This window comes from Macaca mulatta, chromosome 15 (assembly GCF_049350105.2).
Source record: "Macaca mulatta isolate MMU2019108-1 chromosome 15, T2T-MMU8v2.0, whole genome shotgun sequence".
Lineage (NCBI taxonomy): Eukaryota > Metazoa > Chordata > Mammalia > Primates > Cercopithecidae > Macaca > Macaca mulatta.
Window position 1 is genome coordinate 18,140,371 of NC_133420.1, and position 27,436 is coordinate 18,167,806.

Consider the following 27,436-nt stretch of genomic DNA (forward strand, 5'->3'; position numbering starts at 1 on the left):
CTCCCCTCCCCATTCCTTAACACCAAAACCCACCTCTCTCTCTTCCGGTGCCCTCAGGACTGATGGGCGTCTCTAGGGTGCTGCTTTTCACATCTAACTCTCAGGAGCGCCTCATCCAATCTTGTGTCCCCACTCAGCTATGAGCATCTCAAAGGCTGGGGTCCTGGCATCTTTATTTTTGTTGCCACCTAACTTGATGCCCTGCACATAGTAGGCACTTTAAAATGTTATATTTAAAAAAATTAAAGTTGCCCTTCCTTCCCTCCTTCCTTCCTTCATTTTTTTTTTTTCAGAGTCTTATTCTGTTGCCCAGGCTGTATGGAGTGCAGGGGCGCAATCATGGTTCACTGCAGCCTTGACCACCCTAGACTCAGGTGATCCTCCCACCTCAGCCTCCTGAGTAGCTGGGACTACACGTGCGCTCCACCAGGCCTGGTGGAGCATTTTCATATTTTTGTAGAGATGAGGTTTCGCCACGTTGTCCAGGCTGATCTCAAACTCCTGGGCTCAAGTAAGCCTCCAGCCTCAGCCTACCAAAGTGCTGGGATTACAGGCATGAGCCACTACACCCTGCCTACTTTTCTTTAGAGATTCAGACTCTAAGCCAGCAAATGAGGGTTGAATCGTGACTCTATCATTTCCTAGCTGTGTGTCCTTGAGAAAGTGAATCAACCTCTCTGAGCCTCAGTTACCTCATCTGGAAAAGAAAGTTAATAATAAAATCTCCCTTCGTGAGTAACAGTGGTAACGGTGCATGTAAAACATCTAGCACTAGCCCGGGGCAGAGAGTAGCCAGCAAGCTCTGATGTTACTCAGTTTTGTCTTACTCAGTCTCATTCAGACTTGTCCAAAGTCACCTGTCCAGTTTGGGGCAATGCTGGGACGCTCCCACTGTCTCTTCCCCCTTCAATGCTACTTCCCTGTAGCGGGAGAGGGTTCCAGGCCATTGTCTCTGTTTTGCAGAGAAGGAGAACCAGGTTCAGAGAGGTTGAGTTGCTCACCTAGGGTCACACGGCCCTGAGAACAAAGCAAGGGTCTGTTTGTTTGCTAAGTTCCCGGTGAGTTCTTCAGGTTGCTCAGGATAGGGAAAACCTCAGTGAGACCCACCATCCTTGCGGAGGGGCTCATATTCCTGTGGCCAAGAACTGGCAAGGTGGGTTCCTCAGGGGCCAGGGAGTCGCCACAAGTGCTCTAAGTGGGACATCACTAAGACAAACAGCATTTCCTGGGTGCTTTCCCCAGGCAGGGAGCTGTGTTAAGTGTTCATGGGCATAGCTTCCTTCCATCCTCACAGCAACCCTGCTATCCTGCATTCCAAGGGTGGGTGCTCACTGAGATCCCGGGTAGGGGCTAAAGGAGGCATGGCGCCAGCACCTGAACCCTGATCTCGCTCCTACCCTGAGCCTCTGTGGACCACCGAGGACAATGGGCTTTAGCCTGTGCTGTATCAGCGCTGGAACTCAGCAGGAGACCAGGCTCCACCCCCAACGCCCCCAACCCAAGTTGGGGGTGCTGCTTGGGTCTCATAGAACATCTGGGGGTCCCCCCCCCGGCCCTGGCCCCACAGAGCCGACCCAGCTGCGTCTCTGAGCCGCACCCAAAATCTTCCCAGCTTTGCCAGGGAGACTGGAAATTTCTGCTCAGCAGCTTCGTCTGGGATGATTTCGACACTTGGCTCTGTGGGGTCGAGAGGAGGAGCCAGGCCACTCAGCCGCTCAACATTCTGGAACTTCCCTTGGGTCACCGGGAGGGGGGGTTTGCTAGGCCTAGGTGAGCCCCTCCGAAATGATAAAATCAAACAACAGTGAGGAAGTACCGAGCGCTTACCATGTGCTGGGCCCTGTGCCAAGTCAGGACTTGCTGGGCCTCACGGAACCTTCCGGCGCCCGGGCAAGGCCAGCACTGTTACTAACCGTCTCGCGGACTGCTCCTGACTGGGGTCTCTGTTAGCATCCAGGAGTCTCCTCCTCGGATACTCTGAGTCCCCCCTCCAGAGACCCCAGGCTCCGGATTCTCTCTACGGGGCCGCTGACATGCTCAGCCCTGGTGAACCCACTCTTCCAGACACTTCCACCCACGCCCGGCCCCGGGGCTGGGGGCGTCGGGCAGAGCGCCGGAGAAATTCTGCCAATGGCTAAGGCGCCTACTGTGCTCCTGGCTCTGCGAGGGTTGGGGGGCTGTCACCAGGCCCAAAGTCGCCAGGGAGGAGGGGCGTGAATGACGAGTCTCAGATTCGGGCAAAGGATCGGAGAGGGGATTAGACACCCCGGGCAGGCAGCGGAGGCCGGCCCTGCTGAGCGACCCCGGGCAGCGACGACCCTCAGGGGCTCAGGCTCCACGCCCATTAACTCGGTGTCAGTCCCTTCCATCCCGGGGAGCCGAGCTGCTGGGAAGCAGCGCCTGGGGGCGCCGGCGACCGGCGGGGGCCGCCTCCCTGCTCCCCTGCTCCCCCGCCCTGGCCCCAATCGCCGGGCGCAAGGCGTGCAGGGCGCGGCGCGGGCCAGGGCGCCCAGTTCAGCGGAAAGGAATGCCTCGCTCGGCGGGGGAGGCCGTGGCCCCGAGGCCGTGTCCACCCCTGCCCGCCCCGGGCCTCATTTACTGCGGCTCTGAAGCTCGGCTCGTTTCACCCGCCGGGTCCCGCAGGGTGACTCCCCCAACGATTGCGGTCCCCCGCTCCCCGCCCCCGATCGCCGCCGGCGGACCCCAAAGTCGGGGCGAGTCTCCTAACCGGGGAGCCAGCCCCGCCCTCACGCCGCGGCGGCGCCCTCCCCTCCCCCTCCCCGCCGCCCGCCTCTCCCCCTCCCCCCTCCATAACTCAAAAGCCTGTCAAGCTGGTTCCAGACTCCTGGCGCCGGGCTCCGCTCCAGGAAAGAAAAAAAGGAAAGAGAAAAAGGGAAAAAGCCGGCGCGAGGGAGCGAGAGAGGCCCGCGGAGCAAAACCGTGCGCCCCGGCACGCACAGCCCCGCGGCGCCCGACCCCCCGCGCCCCTAACCCTAACGCGGATCCCCGTCCTAGGGACACCGGGCGCGCGCGCGACCTCGATCAATTATTTATGGGCGAATCAATTATGTAGCGCTCCGGGGCGGGGGCGGGGGCGGGGGAGGCCGGGAGGGGCGGTGCGACGCGGAGACCACCCGGCTGCAGTGGCGTCTCTCCCGCCGGGCCTCGGGGTCGGGTCGGGAGGCGTCCCCACGCCGACCGGGGAGGGTCCGGTTGTGAGAAAGCTGCCTCGGGGTGGGCTCCGGGAGGAGCGCGGGGGAACCTGAGGAAGCGGGAGAGACGACTCGGAGACCTCCCAATTAGATTGGGAGGGGGGATGGGGGCGGGCAGCGGGGCTGGGAAGAGCGGGCCGCGGAGACGGGGGCGTGGGAAGAGTCTGGCCTAGGCATTTCTTCCCTTCCTTCCTTCCTTCCTTCATCCCCATCCTGACTGCAAGCCCACTACGTGCCACTGCGCCCACAGCAGAGGGCGGTATTAGGGAGGGGTTAGGCGCAGGAAGGAATTTCGAGGTACAACTGGGTCCAAATCCGGATTTGTATCCCTGCTGTGTGGCCTTAGGCAACGGCTTGGGCTCTTGGAGCCTCCATTTCCTCATCTGCCAGCGGTCTTCAGGACGTGGGAGATGGGGCGCTTGGGCAGAGAATGTTGTGAGGGTGCGGTTGAAGGGAAATCCTGTCCTTGGGAAGCTTTACATAGAGGGGAACATGCCCAGTTCCCCAGTATTCCCCAACTTGTAGCCCCGACTTTGGGTCCCGTATAATCTGCCTCTCCCCGGGACCCACACTTTTGAAGGTCGTTATTAAAACCAGTGCCAACCCCAAAGCCACTGCTCAGGGTGCTCACTCCTAGCTGGCTTCTCACCAGCTGGCCCTGCAGAAGGTCGTGCATATGGCAGCCAGAGGGGCTCAATCTAGTCCTTTTACTCCCCACCTCTGCTGCCTCTCCCCATTCTCTGCCCTTCACATCCCCATCTCCATTCTTCTTCCAACCTGCTTCTAGTCTGGGCTGAGATTGGAGCCCTGAGGCCATGGGGGCTACAGGACAGTCAGAACAGGGGTGGGGGCTCAGCTGGCCCTCCCTGGACAAATGTCCCCCTTGTCTGGGGTGTCAAGGCCTTCTACTTACAAGATTCAGAAGTGAAGGCGGCTTCCATCTGCGACCCAGGATTGCCTAGCGGTGTCGGTGTGCCTGTCTTCTTTCACCAAAACTTGCAATCACTCTGTTTGGTGAATGGGGCAGATCCAGGTTTTTTGGGGCCTGAAGGTTTTACAATCTTGGGGACCCACTTTAAGAAGGCTAGTGCAGGGTTATGAATAGGCGGTTAAGCCCAGGGCCTTGGTAAATGACAGTCCTAGGAGCTAAAGCTTCATTAGCCTCTTGGTAACTCACCTCTGTAGATGGACAACACAACTGTCATCCCTTTGCAGAGGTGGAAACAAAGCTTAGGCTGGCCCAAGGTCACACAGGTAGAAAGGACAAGCTGGGATCAAACCCAGGTCCTACCCCACAGGCAGCAAGCACCCTGAACTAGCTGCCTCAGTACGAATGCCACCTTCCATGTCATCTGCCCCATGCCACATCTCACCCGTCCCCACCAGTGCCAGCCCAGGCAGGGTCAGTCAGAACAGCCTTTGCTTCCAGAACAGTCTGTGTCCCTCCCTCCTGAGGCCTCCATGTCCCAAGGCTCAAGCCTCAGAGTCTCTGTCTTGTGACAACACTCACAGCTCTAGGAAGCAGGTCTCTTCTAAACTTTTGATTCCAGCGATGGTAACCTGCTCACTTCAAAACTCCAGCTCCCCCGCCAACCTGGAGGGAGCGTGCCCCTGTTCCATGGTGGGCTCCCTGGTGTTCGGGGCGGGATCTGTTTTATTTGGCTCAGTATTCCCAGCTCTTGACGCAGTACAGGCATAGAGCCGACAGTGACTGTAGCAGTAACATCTATTCTCAACCTTGTGGAACAGGATGTTGTTAAAATGCAGATTCCCGGGCCCCCTCAGATTCTGCTGAATCAGACTGTGCTGCACAGGGCTGGGGACTCGGCATTTTACAAGCTCTCTTGGGTGCATTTCAAGCATAGTCAAGTTCGAGACCACGGATCTACGGCCAGAAATGATCAAATGGTTGTGTCTAGACTAAGGCCCTCTCACCAGAGGGAGGTATCTCCCCTAAATGGGACTGATTTCACCAGTTCCCCAAGCTCTTCCGGCTGAGATCAAATTATTTCACTTCTCAGGCTGGGCATGGTGGCTCTCCCCTGCAATCCCAGCACTTTGGGAGGCTGAGGTGGGTGGGTCACTTGAGGTCAGGAGTTCAAGACCAGCCTGGCCAACATGGCAAAACCCCGTCTCTACTAAAAACACAAAAATTAGCTGGGTGTGGTGGCGGGCGCCTGTAATCCCAGCTACTCTGGAGGCTGAGGCATGAGAATCTCTTGAACCCGGGAGGTGGAGGTTGCACTGAACCAAGATGGTGCCACTGTACTCCAGCCTGGGCGACAGAGCGAGACTCAAAAACAACGACAAAAATTACTTCATTTATCAAAGACCTACTGCCTGCCCATGACTGGGTCTGAGGCCTTAGAGAGCTGACCTCGTAGGATACTCAGAAAAGCTCTGAGAAGTAGGGAGAATTATTGTCCCCATTTCACAAATGGGAATCTGAGGCCTGGAGAAGCAAAGTGACTTGTGGAAGGAACATGGTCCTGGGGAATGAGGAGGCTGGGATGGGAGCTGAACTCAGCCTTAACTCCTTCCTTCGTTAACTGCCCACAAGGCCACCGATTTGAGGGCTGTAATTCGCAAGGGTCCTTCGGTAACATCCAGAGATGAGAGTTTACACACCAGCCTGTGAATGGCTTTGAGAAATTAAACACGCTACAGAGTCACTACAGGGACCTCACGCTAAGACGCGCAACAAAATTAGGCGACAGGCCCCAAAGAAATCTAATCAAGTAGGCCTCTTCTCCTCCGTATCTTTGGAGTCGGTGTTCGGGGGAATGTGTGTTTGCGGAAGGATTTGACGTATTTGCTTCAGGCAAATCTTTGCCTTTTTCTCTGCCTGCAGTTCTGTACTAGACAGCAAGAAAGCTCCACAGCTGGTGGCTGGTGCTGCAGGCCAGTGTGGCTCCCTGGGCTTCTCCGTAGGGCTGTGTTAAGGCGCTTCCCCAGGTCCAGTGCTCTGTGCAAACGTAGCCTCTTTCCTGCTCCAGGATGAGCAAGGCACAGGGGAGGTTTCAGGTGGAGAGAAATTGATTTAGTGGCCACTGCTTCTGAGGCTGGGGGACCTGCCTGAGGCAGAGGGTGTGGACTTTTTCTGGGAGGACCCAGAAGGCAGAACCACGGAAGGCTACCAAGAGAGGTCGGTTTTGCCTCACAAGATGAACTATCCAATAGTCAGGGCAGCCGTGTAGGTAGTGAGTGCCCTGCCTGGGGAGGTAATCAAGGACAGGCAGGGATAGAGAGTGGTGTGTCTAGGAGTACAGAGCCATGCCTCAGAAGAAGTGGCTGAAGACACTTTGAGGTCTTTTGAAACTCTGGGAATTTCCATTTCTAACATTATTGACCAGCCCACGTGGGACGGAGGGGATAAATTAAGAAAGGGAAGGGGCAGGTTATGATGGCCAGACTGGGAACCACATACCCCCAGGGAGACTGAAGCAGGCTCGTAGCCCTTGGTCTTCCAACAAAACTGCTGCTTCTCTTTCTCCCTCCCTCCCTCCCTTCTTTCCTTCCCTCCCTCCCTCCCTCCCTCCCTCCCTTCTTTCCTTCCCTCCCTCCCTCCCTCCCTCCTTTCTTCCTTCTCTCATCTCTCTCATCTCCCTCTCCTTCCCTCCTACCCTCTCTCCCTCCCTCCCCCACTCCCTCCCTCTCTCTCTCTTTCCTTTCCTTCTATAGGGTCTTGCTCTGTCACCCAGGCTGGAATGCAGCTGTGTAGTCACAGCTCACTGCAGCCTCAACCACCCAGGCTCAAGCAATCCTCCCACCTCAGCCTCCTGAGTAGCTGTAGTGAGACTACGGGTGCACTCCACCATGACTGGCTAATTTTTATATTTTTTGTGGAGACGGGGTTTTGCCATGTTGCCCAGGCTGGTCTCAAACTCCTGGGCTCAAATGATCTTTCCACCTTGACCTCCCAAAGTGCCAGGATTACAGGTATGATCCAGCACAGCTGGCCTCACTCTCATGACCCCTCATGTTACCCAGGCAGGTCTTGAACTCCTGAACACAAGCGATCCTCCCGACTCGGCCTCCTTAAGTGTTGGAATTGCAGACCTGAGCCACCGTGCCCGGCACACTATTGTTTCTTGAAATTCAAATACGCTCCTTTCTTTTACAGTCATTTGTAAATGTCTGGTAACCTTTCTTTTTTTTTTTTTTTTTTTTTTTGAGGCGGAGTCTCGCTGTGTCTCCCAGGCTGGAGTGCAGTGGCGTGATCTCGGCTCACTGCAAGCTCCGCCTCCCGGGTTCACGCCATTCTCCTGCCTCAGCCTCCCGAGTAGCTGGGACTACAGGCGCCCGCCACCACGCCCGGCTAGTTTTTTGTATTTTTAGTAGAGACGGGGTTTCACCATGTTAGCCAGGATGGTCTCGATCTCCTGACCTCGTGATCCACCCGCCTCGGCCTCCCAAAGTGCTGGGATTACAGGCTTGAGCCACGGCGCCCGGCCGTCTGGTAACCTTTCATAATGTTATTAATAATAAAATTTCTAATAACCAGCAATCAATAACTGTACTCTCCATAGCATTAACTGCATGCTTACTGAGAAAGGATGTATTCTAGGCCAGGCATGGTAGCTCACTCCTGTCATTCCAGCACTTTGGGAGGCCGAGACGGGTGGATCACTTGAGGTTGGGAGTTTGAGACCAGCCTGGCCAACGTGGTGAAACCCCATCACTCCTTTTTTTTTTTTTTTTTTTTTTTTTTTTTGAGACGGAGTCTTGCTCTGTAGCCCGGGCTGGAGTGCAGTGGCCGGATCTCAGCTCACTGCAAGCTCCGCCTCCCGGGTTTGCGCCATTCTCCTGCCTCAGCCTCCTGAGTAGCTGGGACTACAGGCGCCCGCCACCTCGCCCGGCTAGTTTTTTGTCTTTTTAGTAGAGACGGGGTTTCACCGTGTTAGCCAGGATGGTCTCGATCTCCTGACCTCGTGATCCGCCCGTCTCGGCCTCCCAAAGTGCTGGGATTACAGGCTTGAGCCACCGCGCCCGGCCGCATCACTCCTAAAAATATAAAAATTAGCCAAGTGCGGTGGCGCGTGTCTATAATCCCAGCTACTTGGGAGGATGAGGCATGAGAATCGCTTGAACCTGAGAGGCGGAGGTTTCAGTGAGCTGAGATCATGCCACTGCACTACGGCCTGTGCGACAGAGCCAGACCCTATCTCAAAAACAACAACAACAACAAACAAACAAACAAAAAACGAAAACAAAAGATAGAGAGAGGGAGAGGTACAGGGAGAGGAAAAGGGAAAGAAAGGCTGTATTCTAAATGCTTATGTGTATAAATGTGTGTAGTGGACATGGCAGTCCGATGAGAAAGGTGTTTATTTGTGCTTTCTTTTTTTTTTTTTTTTTTTTTTTTTTTTTTTTTTTTTTGATATGGAGTCTCGCTCTGTCGCCCAGGCTGGGGTGCAGTGGCCGGATCTCAGCTCACTGCAAGCTCCGCCTCCCGGGTTTAGCCATTCTCCTGCCTCAGCCTCCCGAGTAGCTGGGACTACAGGCGCCCACCACTTCGCCCGGCTAGTTTTTTGTATTTTTTAGTAGAGACGGGGTTTCACCGTGTTAGCCAGGATGGTCTCGATCTCCTGACCTCGTGATTCGCCCGTCTCGGCCTCCCAAAGTGCTAGGATTACAGGCTTGAGCCACCGCGCCCGGCCTTATTTGTGCTTTCACTCCTGTTTTAGAGATGAGGACGCTGAGGCTCAGAGGGCCGACATGCCAAGCCCCAGGGCACAGGAAGGCATGCCTCCGCTTCCACCTCACATCCCCCAGTGCCTCTGGAAACTGCAGCCTGTGGAGGTCCTGAGGTCGCTCATCACCTATCTCTGCAGCTCATCCCTCAGCAAAGACTGAGGGTCCTTAACGCTGTCCCCATCCTTATGCCAGGTATCATCTCAGAGGCAGCCTCAGGAAGGGAGCTGGGAGATGCTGGCAGAGGGCCCAGGAGAGGCACGCTGCCCTCCAGCTAGGAGCTGCTGCTGACCTCGATGGCCGATGGCCCCGGCCCCTCCCAATCCCAGGGACACAAAGCAGAAGAGCCCAGAATGTGGATGGGGAGAGAGGACCATCTTGTTCAACTTCCTCATTCTATACCAGGAAAACGGGCATCGGAGAAGGGAAGAGATACCTCGACGTCAATGCCAAGTCCAGCAGCTGCTGCTGTCCTGAGTCCTCCATGTGGACCTTCTCCTTCAGCGTTCCCACATCTCATTCCTCCAATTTTTTTTTTTTTAAATTGTTAGTAGTAGCATAATACTAAGAAAGCATTATTCAAAGGAACAAGAAGACCCGCCATGTGTGGAACGGTCACTGTGCACCAGTCAGTGTGACCCGCAATTTTCTCTCCTGTAAAACGGAGATGAGAACAGGGCCTCCCCTGCTGACTCATGGGAAGGGGTTAAGATCAAAGGTGACAGTGGACATGAATTAGCATTTTGTAAACCACAAGACATTGTCAGCATGGCTATCTTTGGGTTTTATTATTTTTTCTTTATTTTTAATTTTTATTCTTTGAGAACAGGGTCTCACTCTGTTACCCAGGCTGCAGTGCAGTGGTACAATCATGGCTCTCTGCAGGCTCAAATCCTGGACTCAAGCAATCTTCCTGTCTCAGCCTCCTGAGTAGGTGGGACTATAGGTGTGTGCCACCTTGCTTTTAAATTACCTGGCTGTGGTTGGGCATGGTGGCTCACACCTGTAATCCCAGCACTTTGGGAGGCTGAGGAGGGTGGATCACTTGAGGTCAGGAGTTCAAGACCAGCCTGGCCAACATGGCAAAACCCCATCTCTACTGAAAATACAAAAATTAGCTGGGCGTGGTGGTGCATCCCTGTAATCTCAGCTACTAGAGAGGCTGAGGCACAAGAATCGCTTGAACTCGGGAGGCGGAGGTTGCAGTGGGCCAAGACTGCCCCACTATACTCCAGCCTGGGTGGACAGAGCAAGACCCTGTCTCCAAAACAAAAAATTAAATAAATAATAAATAAATAAATTACCTGACTAACTGAAAAAAATTTGTTGTAAAGACAGAGTATTGGCGGGGCATGGTGACTCATGCCTGTAATCCCAGCACTTTGGGAGGCTGAGGCAGGTGGATCACTTGAGGTCAGGAGTTCAAGACCAGCCTGGCCAACATGGCAAAACCCCATCTCTACTGAAAATACAAAAATTAGCTGGGCGTGGTGGCGCATCCCTGTAATCTCAGCTACTACAGAGGCTGAGGCAGGAGAATCACTTGAACCCTGGAGGCGGAGGTTGCAGCCGAGATCGGGCCTCTGCACTCCAGCCTAGGCAACAAGAGAGAAACTTTGTCTCGAAAAAAAAAAAAGAAAAGAAAAAAAAGACAGGGTCGTCTCAACTATGCTGCCCAGGCTGGTCTTGAACTCCAGCCCAAGGAGAACTGGTGGGTGACAGGAAGGGGAAGCATGACCTCCAACACACACAGTGTCCCAGCAGGGCCAGCTCACCCGGGAGCTGAGAGGAAGGATCTCTCTGCCCTGTAGATACTGGGTTCAGGATCAGGAGCTGAGACCCCAGATCAGATAGACTTAGACCCTGGCTCTTCCTCTTAGCAGCTGTGTGAGTCTCCGTCTCTCCAGTTATAGTGGGAATGATATGGGGAACCATGTCTCCATCTTATTGTAAAGATTTATAAAATAACCCATGCACGGTGCTTGTGGGGAGAAATGGCTCGAAGGATGGTGCCTGCTCCAATCACGACTGTGACTTGCTTTTCTAATCCATGCCACAGACCTTGACGTTCTGCCTCCTGTGCACACCTCCCAGCAGGCAATGCCCTCCCGTCCTGCAGTTTACTCTAGGCCTTTTCTGAGCCCCTAAGACTGGGCGGGTCCTCTGCATGCCCTATGCACTCTGGCTTGCTTCTTCCCAACACTTTCCAAAATCATGATGAATTCATTATTTGGGTGGAGTGCTGCCCTCCAGGCAAGGAATCTTGTGACAGCAGGGACTGTGATTATTTCATTTGTTGCCATAGAACTCGTGCCCAGTGAAGGGCGTGGTGTGGCAAGGATTCACGGTGAATGCTATGGAATGGGTCCTTCGTTCAGCTAGCCATTCATTCATTTACTCAGGGCTAGATTAATTTGACTCTCCACCTCTGTCATTTACTTTCTGGGTGACCTAGAGCAGTATCCTCCTTCTCTTAGCCTCAGTTGCCTCATCTGTAAAATGGGGCTAGCGCTGCCCTCATAGAGAATGGCAAGGAGTCATTGAGATATTGGGGCTATGACACAGAGATATTTTGAGCACCTGGCATCTAGCAGTTGTTCAATAGTCTCTGGCTGTAGTAAGAGTCTTATTTGGGCAATTGTTACTGTTATTGTTCTCCCTGAAACAACAATAGGAGTTTGGCCCGCGCTTTCATGTCAAAATCCACTGGACTGACCCACACTGCCTGACTATTGGAAAGACCAGGAATGGCTGATAAAAGTTATTTCTATTTCCTTCCTCCCTTCCTCCCTTTTTTTCTTTTTTTTTTGAGATGGAGTTTCACTCTGTCACCCAGGCTGCAGTGCAACGGTGTGATCCGGCTCATTGCAACCTCCACCTCTCAGGTTCAAGCAATTCTCCTGCCTCAGCCTCCCGAGTAGCTGGGATTAGAGGCATTCACCACCACACCCAGCTAATTTTTTGTATTTAGTAGAGATGGGGTTTCACCATGTCGGTCAGGCTGGTCTCGAACTCCTGACCTCAGGTGATCCACGTGCCTTGGCCTTTGAAAATGCTGGGATTACAGATGTGAGCCACTGTGCCCAGACAAGCTAATATATATTTTTTAATGTTTTGTAGAGGCAGGGATCTTGCTATGTTGCCCAGGCTGGCCTTGAAATCCTGGCCTCAGGCAATCCTCCCAAAGTGCTGGGATTCAGCATGAGCCACTGAATCATTCATTCATTCATGCACACAGTGAATCCACATTGCCCCCCAGGGGCCCGGCCCAGGACTAGGTGCTGGTGTTGGAGGCAGAAAGGAGGGTCCTGGGCTGAGGGGAAGCCATCAGTTTATCCTCTGTGCAAAGGGAAGTGGCTGAGCCCTCTGCCCGCATCCTGTCACCCCCATCCCCCCACTGGCTGGTCCATCTGTGTCCTTTTCCTGAACCTCTTTCATCTTGGCTTGGGCAGGGGGCTCAGCACCCCCACCCCACCCTGCAACCATTTCCTGCCCTTCTGTCATCTGCTTCCTTTGATCCTTTTGTCAGAAGACTCTTGGAAGCCTCTGAGCCATTGGCAACCCCGTCTGCTGGGCTGGGGCCGGTGACCCCACAGGAGCTGTACCCAAAGTGGGCTTCACTTGGGATCCTGCTCTGGGAGGCAGATAGATTCTGACCACATTTGTTCATTCGCTCATTCATTTATTCATTCACAGGTTCCAGGCTCTGTGCTGGGCCCAGGGGCCACAAAGTAAGCAAGACAGCCATGGTCCCTGCCCTCATGGAGCTCCAGCCCAAGGGACAGCAGCTTATCCCACGCCAAGGGGCTCGTCTCAAAATTCCCACAGCAGTAGCGATCTAAGGACCTGGGCAGGGGCACTGGACTTCACGTCCCAGCCTCAGGCGAGTGTCTTTACTCCCAAGCCCCAGTTCCATACTGGGTACTTGCGGAGGGGCTGGATCCCACATTCCCTAATGCCTTCCAAGCTCAAAGACTGTGAGAAGATGCGGTGTGGCCAGGACACTGCTAGAGTGAGCTTCCTGGATGCAGGAAAGGGGTTCTGGGCCCAGCAGAGAGGCAGGGTGAGGCCAGAAGTGTAGGGGGCCCAGTTTAATGGGAGATGGAATACACATTGTCATTTTAATTTTTTTCTTTTTTATTTAATACTGTTGATGCAACAGTAAGAATACACATCATTGGCGGGCACATCGTTAAGAGTGAATTACAGGCGGGCACATCGTTAAGAGTGAATTACAGGCCGGGCACGGTGGCTCAAGCCTGTAATCCCAGCACTTTGGGAGGCCGAGACGGGCGGATCACAAAGTCAGGAGATCGAGACCATCCTGGCTAACACAGTGAAACCCCGTCTCTACTAAAAAATGAAAAAAAACTAGCCAGGCGAGTTGGTGGGCGCCTGTAGTCCCAGCTACTCGGGGGGCTGAGGTAGGAGAATGGCGTGAACCCGGGAGGCGGAGCTTGCAGTGAGCCGAGATCCGGCCACTGCGCTCCAGCCTGGGCGACAGAGCAAGACTCCGTCTCAAAAAAAAAAAAAAAAAAAAAAAAAGAATACACATTGTTGATCAGAAAGTGAATAGAGCCTTAGCCCCAAATACAACAAGCCTCTTCTCTTTATCTTGTATGGGACCTCCACAGCCAGCTCAGGACAGGAGTTCAGCCGATGCTGGGAAGGGGCTAGCATTTATTGAGCACTTACTATGTGCTAGGGATGCTGGGCTGAGCTCTTCATGTGAGGCATGAATTCATGGAATCCCCACTTTGGTCCTGTGAAGCAGGTGCAATCGTTCTTCCCATTTCACAGATGAGAACAGGGAGGCACGGAGAGATGAAGATTGCTCAGAGTCCCACAGCTTGCAGATGCCACAGCTGGGTTTTGAACCCTGTTTGCCTGGCTTCAGCCCCCACACTGTTCTGTCCCCTGGTGACTGAATGGGGGGACCTCCAGGCCTCAGGACGCTGGGCTACACAAGGTAACAGACTTGCCCTTTCTGAGGTCTACCTCGGTAGTCCCAGCCGGGTGGCTGGGTGGTTCACCTCCTTTCCTCCAGAGGGTGGAAGACAGTCAGAGAAAACAGCAGGAGGCCCACCTGCCACAGGAAGTCCTTCAGAGGACAGCAGTAGGGACTTCTAGAATGGCTTCTCCATCCACCCTCCAGGGCTCCTGGAGTCTCAGCAAGGCTGGCGCCAGCTCCCTCAAACCCTTTTGGGAACTGCAAGTGACTGAATGTCTCCCAGTTCTTGGTGTGATGGACTCCTATAGAGCCCTCAACACCCTGCTCAGGTGCCCCTCAGCCTCCCTAGGAGGACTTGATCCCTCCTCTGTCAGTGCCCTCCTCTGCATCTGATGCCCGTTCCTACACACACTGCGACTCATACTGCGGAAACCTGCCAGCGTGTGCTCGTTGTTGATAGTACAGCAATACCAGCCTCTTCCAGCCAGCATTTTGTCTATGCCAGGCCTCACGCCGTGTGCGTGACACCCCTCATCAGCACCTGGGACTGTTCTTACCCCCACTTTACAGATAAGCAAGTCAAGGCACAAAAACACTTAGGTGTCTTATCCAGTGATCCAGGGAGGCCAAGCACCGTGGCTCACACCTGTAATCCCAGCACTTTGGGAGGCTGACAAGGGCCGCCTAGGAGTTTAAAACCAGCCTGGGCAACATGGCGAAATCCCATCTCTAAGAAAAATACAAAAATTAACTGGGCGCGGTGGCACATGCCTGTAGTCCCAGCTCCTAAGGAGGCTGAGGTAGGAGGATCACCTAAGCCTGGGGAGGTCAAGGCTGCCATGAACTGTGATTGCGTCACTGCACTCCCGCCTGGGAGACAGAATGAGATCCCATCTCAAAAATACAAAACAAAACAAAACAAAATACAAAACCGTGACCGAGGGACCACCTGCGGGGAGTGCTTGTCCTGCCCGCCTGGATTTCTAGCCCTATCCTTAGTGTCTACCTTCTGGCCCCCTGGGCTTTACTGCCTCACAACAAGCCCTTTAGGAACAATTGTTTTTGTTTTTGCTTTTGTTTGGTTTGGTTTGGTTTGGTTTGAGATGGAGTGTCACTCTGTCGTCCAGGCTGGAGTGCAGTGGCGCGATCTCACCTCACTGCAATCCCTGCCTCCCGGGTGCGAGCGATTCTCCTGCCTCAGCCTCCCAAGCAGCTGGGACTACAGGTAGGTGCACCACCACACCCGGCTTATTTTTGTATTTTTAGTAGAGATGGGGTTTCACCACGTTGGCCAGGCTGGTCTCAAGCTCCTGATCTCAGGTGATCCTCCCGCCTCAGCCTCCCGATGAATAATTGTTGAATGAATGAATGAATGAATGAATGAATGAATGAATGAATGAAAAGTCCATTTTCTCCAAGGTGCTCGTGGCTGACTTGTCCCCCCCCAGACCATGCAGCCCCATTGCTCCCCTTTCCCCGCACATCTCCCCACGGATTCCACCGAATGGCAGAGACCAGACGCCCTGCCTCGCCTCAGCCTGGACTCGCTGTGTGACCTTGGTCAGAGGGAGCACCGTCTCTGGGTCTCTTTTCTTCTGTGCAGGAGCGCCTGCCCAGACCACACCACGTCTCTCTTGCGATGCCCAGACCCAGGAGCAAGCTGTGGGATGGGAGGACCTCCAGGTCCTGGAGGAGCAGGGGTGCTTCACACACACTGTGGCGAGGCTGAGACCACGTTCTCGGGGGAGGAGAGTGGCTCTGGGTCTCGCGACCTCACACCCTCCCTGTGGGTACCAAGCTGTGCATCCCTGCCGGGGTGCAGCTTGTGCTGGAAAAGAGTCCCTGCCATCCAGAGGCCCCAGAGCCCCGCCCACCCTACTCTGGTTGCAGACCCTTCCGGCATCTTTGACAGCCTCGCCAACCCTGGGCACAGCAGGAGCAACGCCAGTGCCCAGGGATGAAGCACCTACTGTGTATCAGGCCTTCCTGGAGCCCCAGCTCACTGACCCTCACAGAGACCTCCTGGGGCAGTCCTGTTTTTATCTCCACTTGGGGGGTGGGAAAACAGGCTCAGAGGGTCCAGGTCACCAAGTGTCACAGCTCCCAGGAGCGTATCACAATCGCATGGGGAAGGGGGAGGGGTTGCTAAATGCCCATGCCTGGCATTCCTGGGCCCCTCCCCATCAGCAGAATGAGCCTCTGGGCTGTCTGGGAAGCTGCAGTTTTCATCAGGTGCACTACTCATGGGAGTTTCATGTAACCTGTGGTCTGTGGAGGCGCAGAGAAGAAAGGGCCAGGACCAGGGTCCCAGCAGGGAAGGGCCAGGGCTAGGACCTTGGCCTCCAGGCTGGAGGACTTGGCACATCTCACCAGCCAGTGACTCTGTCTCCATGCCAGGATCTGTCCCCCGGTTCCTCCCCTTTACCCACAGGAAAGGACGCATGGCTGCACTCAGGTAGTCTAGACATGTGTGCACGTGTGCACACACACTCGACACAGTGTCACGCCAGTGCACACGGTCCACACGCACACACATAGGTACACTGTGCACATGCAGAGACACTGCGCACACTCGCACACAGATGCACACTGTCCGTGCACACACCTACATGGGACACACAGGCCCACTCGCACACATATGCACTCCTCGCCTGCACACGTGGTGCACACTGCACACACACATGCACACATATGTTCACACGTACACACACCCACACCCGCACATGTGCCACTGGTGTTGCATTCTGTGACCACCCACTGGCTGCAAAATCAGAGCCTTCTCCATCCCTAAGGCAGCAGCCACCAATTTATGTGCTGCCTCACTCAGGCACCCAGCAACATCGTGCACAGTCGAGCTAGAGAGGCCAGCGCCTGCCCTCAGGGAGCTTCCTGAAGGGCAGCCCCAAGTAGTTCAAGTTTCAGAAGTGTTTTGAATCCTGCAATGAAGGAGGGAAGGCAGAGCACGTGGCCTGGGCCAAGGCATCCCTGGGGGAGGTGACATCCAAGTTGAAATCTGAAGGTCGGGGCAGCCCTAGGAAGAGCTGGGAACACCCAAGTGGCAGGAGTGGCAAGTCCAAGACTGGAGGAGAGGAAGGGGCGGATCTGTGGAAATAGAAGGAGGCCTGGGGCTATGGGGAGGAGCGGGTCAGTGCTGGGAGATGACCTTGGCGAAGCAAGCGTCGGGTGGGGCCGGTGCCTGACGCAAGCCCGGTGCATCTTTAAAGGGTCCCTAGGCTTCCCTGGGGCTGCCCTGAGGAGGTGGGAGGGAAGAAGGAGGCAGGAGGCCCAGGGAGGCTGGCGTCCTGGGAGAGATGGTCCAGCTGTACTTGAGGGTGGCTGGGGGGAGAGAGGGGGACAGATTTGGTGGCAGAGGCAGCAGGACTTGATTATGACTGGGTGTGGGGGGAGGGAGTCATGGCAGACCCCACATTTTGGGAGCTTCACTTTTCAGCACTTGGAACCAAGGAGCAGGGGAGGTGAGCAGGGCAGGGGGTTGGGGTGAGGAACCAGCCATAGACTGGGCGCCCCCAGGACTGCTGTTCCGTTTCTGGTCTACAGACTCCCCTGGGGCCTGTGGGCTCTGACCTCTGCCACCCCCCGACACCCTCATTCTCCTGTGACTGATCAAGGCCCCATGCAGTGTTTGCTCAGCTGCCAGGCCCTCTGGCCGAGTCTGTCCATCTGCATCTGCCCGTCTCAGAGACGAGGAAACCTAAGGAACAAGAATGGGGAGGCGGGGCAGAGAGAGAAACCCCCACCCCCCCACTGCCCGGGGCCAGGCCCTCCTCCACTGCGGAGCTTGAGATGCCTCATCCAGGAAGTGGGAAGTCCAGGCCGAGGCTTCCATCCTCTGCTGGCTGCAGGCAGGACCCCAGGTCCTGGGACTTGGCCCCAGGACTGCCAGCTATCTACCCACAAGGCCTCTGCTTGCTACAGACCTGAGGGTTTCCATCCAGCGCAGCTCCCCCGTGCAGCCTGAGAAGGGCGGTTCTAGGGGCAGGACTGTACTGAGGTACCCAGGAGAGCTGTAGGGACTCAGGGCCATGGAGAATCCCCCCACCCACTTCTCTTCTGTGGGCTGACTCAGAGATGGCCCCACCATCCAGCCCATGGCCCGCTCTCTTTGGCCCTCACCCCCTTGTCCTGTCAGATCTACCCTCTATACCTTCTTTTTTTTCTTTTTTTTTCCAGACAGGGTTTCACTCTGTCACCCAGGCTGGAGTGAGTGCAGTGGCACCATCATAGGTCCCTACAGCCTCAACCCCCTGGGCTCGAGCATTGCTCCCATCTCAGCCTCCCAGGTAGCTGGGACTACGGACCACCCCACCAAACCTGGCTAATTTTTGTATTTTTTGTAGAGACGGGGTTTTGCTACGTTGCCCAGGCTGGTCTTGAACTCCTGGGCTCAAGCAATCCTCTCGCCGCGGCCTCCCAAAGTGCTGGGATTACAGTTGTAAGCCACCGTGCCTGGCCTACATCTTTTTGTTTGTTTGTTTGTTTGTTTTTTGTTTTTTTTTTTGAGACGGAGTCTCGCTCTGTCGCCCAGGCTGGATTGCAGTGGCGCGATCTCGGCTCACTGCAAGCTCCGCCTCCCGGGTTCACACCATTCTCCTGCCTCAGCCTCCCGAGTAGCTGGGACTACAGGCGCCGCTACCTCGCCCGGCTAGTTTTTTGTATTTTTTAGTAGAGACGGGGTTTCACCGGGTTAGCGAGGATGGTCTCGATCTCCTGACCTCGTGATCCGCCCGTCTCGGCCTCCCAAAGTGCTGGGATTACAGGCTTGAGCCACCGCGCCCGGCCTCCTGGCCTACATCTTTTTAACCACTTCCTTTCCCCGCCTTTTGCCACCCTGGTCCAGACCCCCATTATCACCCGGACGTCTGCAGCAGCCACCTTGGTGGTCTCCCTGCTTGTGCTTTGCCCTGCAATCCTTCTTCCTAAGGAGAGCCAGAGCAGTCTTTCTGGAAGGTGCTTCTGAATATGTCACTTCCTGCCTAAAACTTTCCATGGCTCCCCATGACCCCTCCCACCCCGTGGGATATTGAAACTAACATGCCTGCAAGCCCTGTTCTAATGAGTCCTGTTCTTCTCGCCCCAGGCTTTTGTGCACACCGTGTGCCCCTTGCCAGAGCATCCCACACCCTCAGCCTGGCTGACTCCTATTGAAGTTTTGGGTCTCAGGTTAGACCTGCTCTTCTAGAAGCCTTTTGTGCTCCCTCCCCCTAACAATAGGTCAGGAGCTGCTTCCAGCCTCCCATAGACCCTCGTGCCCCCATCATAGCCCTGACCACACTGGGTCCGTCTTCTCCTCTGGTGCCTCTCCATGCCTGGCACACAGTAGGTGCTCAGCAAGGAGTTGTGGATATCGGAGAAGCCTCCAGGGAAGGGTTGGGGGATTGCTGAAAAACAAGCCCTGCTCAGACCTCCCCGCTGCATGTGGAGGGCAGAGATGGAGGGGCCCTGGAGCTCACACTGGAGACCCAGCTCCCACGTGGGCAGGACTTACATTCCTCAGACTCAGGAAGCCATTGAATTATCATTGTCATAGCAAATGGAATTCCTCATCTATATGTTCCCAACACAGTTCTATGAAAGATCTCCATCCATCACCACCAAGGGAGGAGACGCCTGGAGGGCACTGCCCACAGAACCCCACGCCCTGTGCTGAGAGCTGCACCTGCTCAAGCTCATTCTGTGCCCTTATCACCCCCACTTTACAGAGGAGAAAACCGAGGCTGTGCCGGTGGGTGACTTGCCCCAGGCCGCTGCGTCACAGTGCAGCTGGGATGGGAATCCAGGCACTAGCCCAGGCCTCTGGCTGCACAAGTCACTGGTCACCACCTGGCTGGCTCTGGGTGCACCACCTAGACTCTCCGGCTTCAGTTGTTATTCTGTAAAACGGACATCTTTTTTTTTTTTTTTTTTTTTTTTTTTTTGAGACGGAGTCTCACGCTGTTGCCCAGGCTGGAGTGCAGTGGGGCGATCTCGGCTCACTGCAAGCTCCGCCTCCTGGGTTCACGCCATTCTCCTGCCTCAGCCTCCTGAGTAGCTAGGACTACAGGCGCCCGCCACCGCGCCCGGCTAATTTTTTGTATTTTTAGTAGAGACAGGGTTTCACTGTGGTCTCGATCTCCTGACCTTGTGATCCGCCCGCCTCGGCCTCCCAAAGTGCTGGGATTACAGGCTTGAGCCACCGCGCCCGGCCTAAAACGGACATCTTAATAATAATTAAGATTTGGGAAATCAGCCGCTCAAAAGTGCCTGGCAGGTTGGTGTGATGGCAGGCAGTTTTCAGAAGAGGAGATTCAGAGAGGGGCAGCGAGATGGCCATGGTCACAGGGCATGGACATTTGGCTCAGCCTCTGAGGGGTGGAATTTGGTGAGATCTCCGTTAAGCTTCTCTCTGAAATCACAGGCGTGGGGCTGGCCATGTGGGTGGGCCGGTTCAGCCATGTCACTGGAGAGAGTCTGAGAGGCTCAGTGGTGTCAGGGCTGTGGCTTTGGCGGGAGGGGAGGGTGCATGGCCACTCTGCTGGTGAAGGGGGCCGTGGAGACCCCAGCCACTCCAAGGCCAGAGCTCTCTTTCTTGGCAAATGCTGCCAGGTCTCCCCTGGCACAAATCTGGGAGGCGCTGGTGTGAGCCTCAGCTGCAGGAAAGGAATTCAGAGCGTCCGCAGCCTGGCCCAGCCTTGTGAGATGAGCGCTGGGATGTGACCCCAAGGTGGGCTCTGGGCTGGTCCTGCCATGTCACCTGGCCCAGTCATGCCCCTCTCCGGCATGGGGTAGGAGCTGGCCAAGCCCCTCCTGGCTTGGTCCCCGTGGGAATCTTAGTTCAACCCCATCCCACCTTGCTGGCTCTGGTGGGGGATGGGATTGTCTGTAAGGCAATCAGGGTAGCTGGTTCTGGGGCTTCAGAAAATCCCCTCCTCTTCAAGGCTTCATTCTCTCTCTCCCTCTTTTTTTTTTTTGAGACAGAGTCTTGCTCTGTTGCCTAGGCTGGAGTGTGGTGGCATGATCTCTGCTCACTGCAACCTCTGCCTCTAGGGTTCAAGCAATTCTCCTGCCTCAGCCTCCCAAGTAGCTAATGTTTTTTTTTTTTTTTAGTAGAAACAGTGTTTCACTATGTTGGTCAGGCTGGTTTTGAACTCTTGGCCTCAGGTGATCTTCCCGCCTTGGCCTCCCAAAGTGCTGAGGTTACAGGTGAGAGCTACGACGCCAGACTGAGGCTTCATTCTCAAATGAGCAAACGGTGAAAACTGGCTGGTCAAAGCTGTTCATAATTACAGCTCAGAAAACCAAGAAAATAGCCCATGCTGGCTCTAAACTTGAGAGGGGCCCCAGCCAGGAGCTGAGGGTGGAGGTTATGAAGGTCTCAACGCTTCTGGAGAGCTCCTGGGATCCGCACCTGCCCACCGTGGAAAAAGTCATATCTTTGTCTTTCAAGCAGACAGTGAACCCTGTGGAGGGAAGGGCTTCGTTCCTGCTGCACAGGGGACTTGGTTCACCTCCTGAGACAGTTCTTGGGTCTCTGGGCTGTGCCTCTGTGCCAAGTGCAGGGGCTCAGAGAGGAGGGGCTGCAGGCACTGCCCCCAGGAACCCACAGTTGGGTTGGGAAAGCTACACCCACAGGCTGAAAACTATAACACAACATGACCGACACAAGGGAGTTGGACACAACCCAGACCTCCATTCACTGAGCTCTGTGTCGGATCTCATCGGGAGTCCTCACCCCCATTCACCAGACAGGGAATCTGAGGCTTACAGGAAGTAAGTGGCAGTGCAGAGGGACACTGGAATTTCTACTAACACAGAGCCAACGCCACGGCCTCCTCCAGGCTGCGTTCAGGGGCTTGGCACCCTCACAAAGCTCCGTGCTCACCCCTGAGCAAGGCCCACAAGAAGCTGCATGGTAGGGCCAGTCTGTGCCCCGTGTGCTGCCCCCGCTTCAGCCATGAAGGCCCTTTCCGTGGATTCGGGGATGTGCCATAGTCCCACCAGCCACAGGCCCTTTGCACATGCCTGGAACACTCTTCCCTATATCGTAATTGTCACTGTTTGTCTCTGTCACTCCAGCCAGCCCAGGAGGATGGAGCTAGGGCTTGTTCCCCCCTTATTTGCCCAGGGAGTGGCCAGGCCTGGCACAGAGCAGGGGCTCCCCTTCTGATGGGAGGCCATGAAGGAGTGGTGGAGGCCGAGCTGAAGCGCCTTTGTCTTGCAGCCCTACAGTCCTGTTCTCTGCCCTGGATCAGGCACCCATGATTTGCCCAGGGTGGAGCCGAACAATGTACCAATACTGTGTAGCTGAATTCTCAGAGCCAACCCAGGAGGCTGGTACCATCCTTCCTCCATTGTCTTGAGTGAGAAATGAAGTGAACATCAATGTGGTAGAGCAGCAATTTGCTTTTTCAATGTATTGAGGCATAATGGACACCAGATAACTGCACTTATTTCAGTCGCACAGCTTGATGAGCTTTGGCATAGGTGCAGCACACCCCTAAAACCATCACTACCATCAAGACGGTGAACACATCCACCCCCACGCCACCCCAATGCCCCCTGTCCCTGCAAAAGTTTCTTCATGCTGGCTGGGCACAGTGGCTCACACCTGTCATCTCAGTGCTTTGGGAGGCCAAGGCAGGAGGATCATCCGAGGCCAGGAGTTTGAGACCAGCCTGGGCAACATAGGGAGACCCTGTCTCTACAATACATACATACATACATACATACATACATACATACATACATACAAACAAAAATTAGCATGCTGGCATGTGTCTGTGATCCCAGCTACTTGGGAGGATGAGACCTGAAGCCAAGAGATGGAGGGTGCACACTGAGCTATGACTGCACCATTGCACTCCAGCATGGGTGACAGTGAGACCCTGTCTCGAAAGGAAGGAAGGAGGGAGGGAGGGAGGGAGGGAGGGAGGGAGGGAATGAAGGAAGGAAGGAAGGAAGGAAGGAAGGAAGGAAGGAAGGAAGGAAGGAAGGAAGGAAGGAAGGAAGGGAGAAAAAGTTTCCTGGTGACAATTTTCAGTCTTTCCTGGCCCCCAGCATCCGCAGGCTACCACAGAGCTGCTTTCTGTCATTACCGAGTCGCATGCATCTTCTGGGACCTCACACCAACAGAATCCCCCACGTGTGTGCTAGTGGCTGCCAGCTCCTCTCCCGGTCTTGGTGCTGTGATGCTGTGTGCACAGTTGTTCCTGTGGCTGAGTCGCCTTCCATGGGACGGATGTGTCACAACCTGTTGCTCCCTTTGCCTGCAGGACGGAGCAACGCTGTGTTGTCTCCAGTTTCCGCCTTTTACAAATAAAGCTGTTGTGAACATGTGCAAGTCTTTGTGTGGACGTGAGTTTCATTGTTTTCTTTTTCTTTCTTTCTTTTTTTTTTTTTTTTTGACATGGTCTCGCTCTGTTACCCAGGCTGGAGTGCAGAGGCGCAATTATGGCTCACTGCAGCCTCGACCTCCCTGGCTCAAGCGATCCGCTTACCTCGGCCTCCTGAGTAGCTGGAACTGCAGGTGTGCACCATGCCTGGCTAATTCCTTTTTTTTTTTTTTTTTTAATTGAGACGGAGTTTCGCCCTTGCTGTGCAGGCTGGAGTGCAGTGGCGTGATCTCAGCTCACTGCAACCTCCACCTCCTGGGTTCAAGCGATTCTCCTGTCTCAGCCTCCCAAGTAGCTGGGATTACAGACACATGCCACCATGCCTGGCTAATTTTTGTATTTTTTGTAGAGATGGGGTCTCACCATCTCTCGGTCTCGAACTCCATACCTCAGGTGATTTGCCTGCCTTGGCCTCCCAAAGTGCTGAGGTTACAGCTGTGAGCCACCACGCCCAGCCTGTTGCCCAGGCTGGAGTGCAATGGACTATCTCGGTTCACTGCAAGCTCCGTCTCCCGGATTCACACCATTCTCCTGCCTCAGCCTCCCGAGTAGCTGGGACTACAGGTGCCCGCCACCATGCCCGGTTAATTTTTTGTATTTTTAGTAGAGACGGGGTTTCACGGTGTTAGCCAGGATGGTCTCAATCTCCTGACCTCGTGATCCACCCCCCTCAGCCTCCCACAGTGCTGGGATTACAGGCGTGAGCCACCGCACCGGCACAGATTTCATTTCTTGGAGATAAATGCCTAGGAGTGCCATGGTCAGATCTGTGGTAAGTGTATGTTCAACTTTTTAAAAAGGTGTCAAATGTTTTCCAAAAGTGGTCGAACCACTTCTCATTCCTATCAGCGGTAGAGGAGGGTCGCACTGGGGTGTGGGATTTGAACCCAGGCCCAGCCCACTCCAGAACCTGTGACTGTCACTGCCAAGCTTCAGGGATCCTCTCTCCACCGGCCTTGGAGAAGGAACCAGCAGACTGCCGGGGCCTGGGATGCGGGTTCCGGCCTCTCTGCATCAGCCGGGGGCCCCTCCCTGTAGCTGGGTCTGGCTTCCTCCTTTAACAGAGCGCTGCCTTCCCAGGGCCCAGGGGCTCCTAGAGGGCAGGGGTGGGCACACCATGGGCACCAGGCCCACGAGGGGCTCCAGACCCTCCGCGGACCCTTGTCCCTGGCTGGGCTGAAGATGCCTGGGGTCTCCCAGGCCAATGCCAAAAGCTTGTGGGGGTGGGGAAGGGTGCGAGGGTTTCACCGGGCACGCGCCAGGGAAAGGGCTTGTCCCTTGAGCTCCGACAGGCAAGGAGGAAGAAAGCCACCAGAACCCAGGCAGCGGCGGTGGGGAGAGCCAGAGAGTTTAGCAGCCAAAGCGGGGAGGGGCGACCCTCTCCTTCCAGACCCCAGGGAGGTGGGCTGAAGTCGGGAGGGGCGCGAGAAGGGAGCAGGGATTCTTCATTAAAACTGAACCCCCGGAGCCGGGCCCGCGGCGGCCGAGCAGCCGGGCTGCAGGCGGCCTCCCTCTCGCGGCGCACAGAGGCCCGCGCCGGCTCCAGCCGCCCGCGGCCGACCTCGCGCGTCCTCAAAGCCAGCCTGTCCCACTTCCCCCGCCGGTTGCTACAGCAACTGAGCTCTGAGTAATCAGCTGCACGGTGACCTTTCTTCCCCCGGAGAGCGGGAGGGAGGGAGCGGGAGGGCGGAGGCAGGAAGGGAGGGGAGGAGAGAGGGGGGAGGAGGAGGGAGGAGGAGAATGGAGGGGAAAGATGGAGAGGAGGAGGGAAGGAGGCTGGAGGGGGGAGATGCAAGCGGGGGAGGAGGGAGGAGGAGCAGGGGGAGGCTGAGCTGCTGGTCAAAGCTGTAAAATCCCTGCAGCTGGGGTCTGGGGGCTTTGCGGGGAGGAGCTGGCAGTCAGAAGGCGGGAGAGAGGAGGGAGCGGCCGGCAGCACAGTGGTTGGGGGAGGGAAAAGCCGCTGACCCCGGGGAGGGGTAGTCAGGGAACTGACCTGGACAGATTCCCTGGCGCCCACCCCTAGCCCCTCCCGGGATGCTGCCACGAGTCCTCCCTCGTGGAGAGGTGAGGGGACTGTGAGAGAATGGCAGGTCCCCGGTGCTCTCTGGCTCACAGGACAGCCCCTCCTGCCTCCGCAGCAGCCTTGATTCCGCCATTCCCCAGATGGGAAACTGAGGCTGGGAAGCTTGTTTACAGTGTCAGGGCCCCGAGCTTGGCCCCTGGGACAGCCCCTCACCCCACAACCGCCACTAGCTGGCAACCAGGTGGAGGAAAGTTCTGGTCCACGCCCAGCCTTCCCACCTCCCTGATCTCTGGCCTCAGTTTCCTTGGTTGTAAAGCAAGGATCCCCACGGCATGGTGTACGCTGCAGTAGCGGGGAAGTGGTGGTGGGGGCTCCACGGAGCTTCTCACACCCCAACGTTGATTTAAGATTCTCGAAGCGCGGTGGGGCGAATGCGAGAGGGCCGGGACTGCAGATGCTGGGGATGGGGTGGGCACAGTTAGGAGAAGGGGTCCACAGGTCTCGGAGCGGCCAGGTAGCTGGGGCACCACCCAGGCCCCCTTAGGCGCGGAAACCTTCCTGCTACCTGGTATCCTGTCTGCCTACCCCCACCCCCGCCCTGCCGCTGCCCCCAGCTCGGCCGCCCTGGGGCCCCTCCGGCTCCAGCCCTTGGCGGGGCCTCGGTGCCAGCACAAGCCCTATCACCCGCCGGCCCTGGGGACCCGCCAGCCGCCTGTTTACGAGGCCAGCCAGCCCCCAGTCACAGCCATGCCCACGGGGTGGGGGAGGGACGACAGATGGCGGAGGTGCCATTTTAACCAGAGTCTGCAGCCGTTGGGGAAGGAAAGGAAGTAGCCCAGGGCTGGAGGGAGCTGGGACCTTCTGTTGTTGCTGCCTCTGGGGCGCCTCCATCTTACCCCTCCGCAGGGGCAACTCTCCTGAGCTCAGGCCTGAGGGGCACAGATCCAACAACCTCCTCACTGGGGCTGCCTAACCTCCCATGGACTCTGTCGGTGCCCCTTGGATCAGCGAAGCGTCGGAGGTCCCCGGGGGGCAGGGGCTATAGGGGCGATCTCTTTTTTTTTTTTTTTTTTCTGAGACGGAGTCTCCCTCCGTCGCCCAGGCTGGAGTGCAGTGGCGCGATCTCGGCTCACTGCAAGCTCCGCCTCGCACGTTCACGCCATTCTCCTGCCTCAGCCTCCCGAGTAGCTGGGACTACAGGCGCCCGCCACCTCGCCCGGCTAATTTTTTTGTATTTTTTTAGTAGAGACAGAGTTTCACCACGTTAGCCAGGATGGTCTCGATCTCCTGACCTCGTGATTCGTATAGGGGCAATCTCTTAAGGCTCCACTGTGAGGAGGGCCCCGTGACTTCTCCCAGCCCCTGTCAGGGGAGTGGGGGGTTAGGGGTGGGGGGTGGGAGCAAGCCAGATGGTGATACGGAGACAAACTGCATAGCTCCTCGGTAACTCTCAGGCCCGTGTTTCACAGGTGAGGACACCAAGACTCAGAAAGGTGAAGCCACTGATCCAGGGTCACCCAGCTGGTGATCGGTGCATCCAGGATGAGGAGCCCATGATGCCCTCAGGCCGCGGAATGACTGCACTGGAGGTGGCAGCCATGGCTGTGAGCCTGCCTGTTCCTCAGGGTTCTTGACTCTCTGGAAGCTTCCCTATGTGGGAAACCTTTGTGCACCCAGGCTTTCGGACAAGTGACACTCGTTTTTACAAGCAGGAGTGGTTTGGATCAAGGGATCGAGGTGATAGCAAGAGCCACGCTGCCTCCCTGAGCACCCACAAAGCCCTGCTCTGGGCCTCACATGTGTGGTTTTTGCTTTGTTTTGTTTGGAAACAGGGTCTGGCTCTGTCACCCAGGCTGGAGTGCAGTGGTGCGATCACGGCTCACTGCAGCTTCAACCTCCCAGGTTTACACGACCCTCCCACCTCAGCCTCCCCAGTAGCCGGGATTTTTTTTTTTTAAATTTTTTGTAGAGTTGGGGTCTTCCTATGTTGCCCAGGCTGGTCTCAAACTCCTGGGTTCAAGTGATCCTCCTGCTATGGCTTCCCAAAGTATTGGGATTATAGGCATAAGCCACCATGCCAGACCCACATGCATTTTATCATGGGGCCTCCTGGCTATCTTAGAAGGTGAATGCTGCTGTTATATCTGTTTTCAGATAGAAAAAAATA

General features: G+C 55.7%; 1 long non-coding RNA gene across 2 annotated transcripts in view; it reads left to right on the forward strand.

The window, feature by feature from the left end:
• LOC114672715 (uncharacterized) overlaps positions 1–23,040 on the forward strand; it is an 85,412-nt gene extending 62,372 nt beyond the window's left edge. The window contains exon 7 of one of the 2 annotated variants that reach the window (XR_013405491.1): positions 8,900–10,228. This is a non-coding gene — a long non-coding RNA (uncharacterized LOC114672715). Of the gene's footprint in view, positions 1–8,899; positions 10,229–22,911 lie in introns of those variants that run through there. The other variant, XR_003723119.2, reaches the window with a different exon arrangement.
• The last annotated feature ends 4,396 nt before the right edge of the window (positions 23,041–27,436 follow it).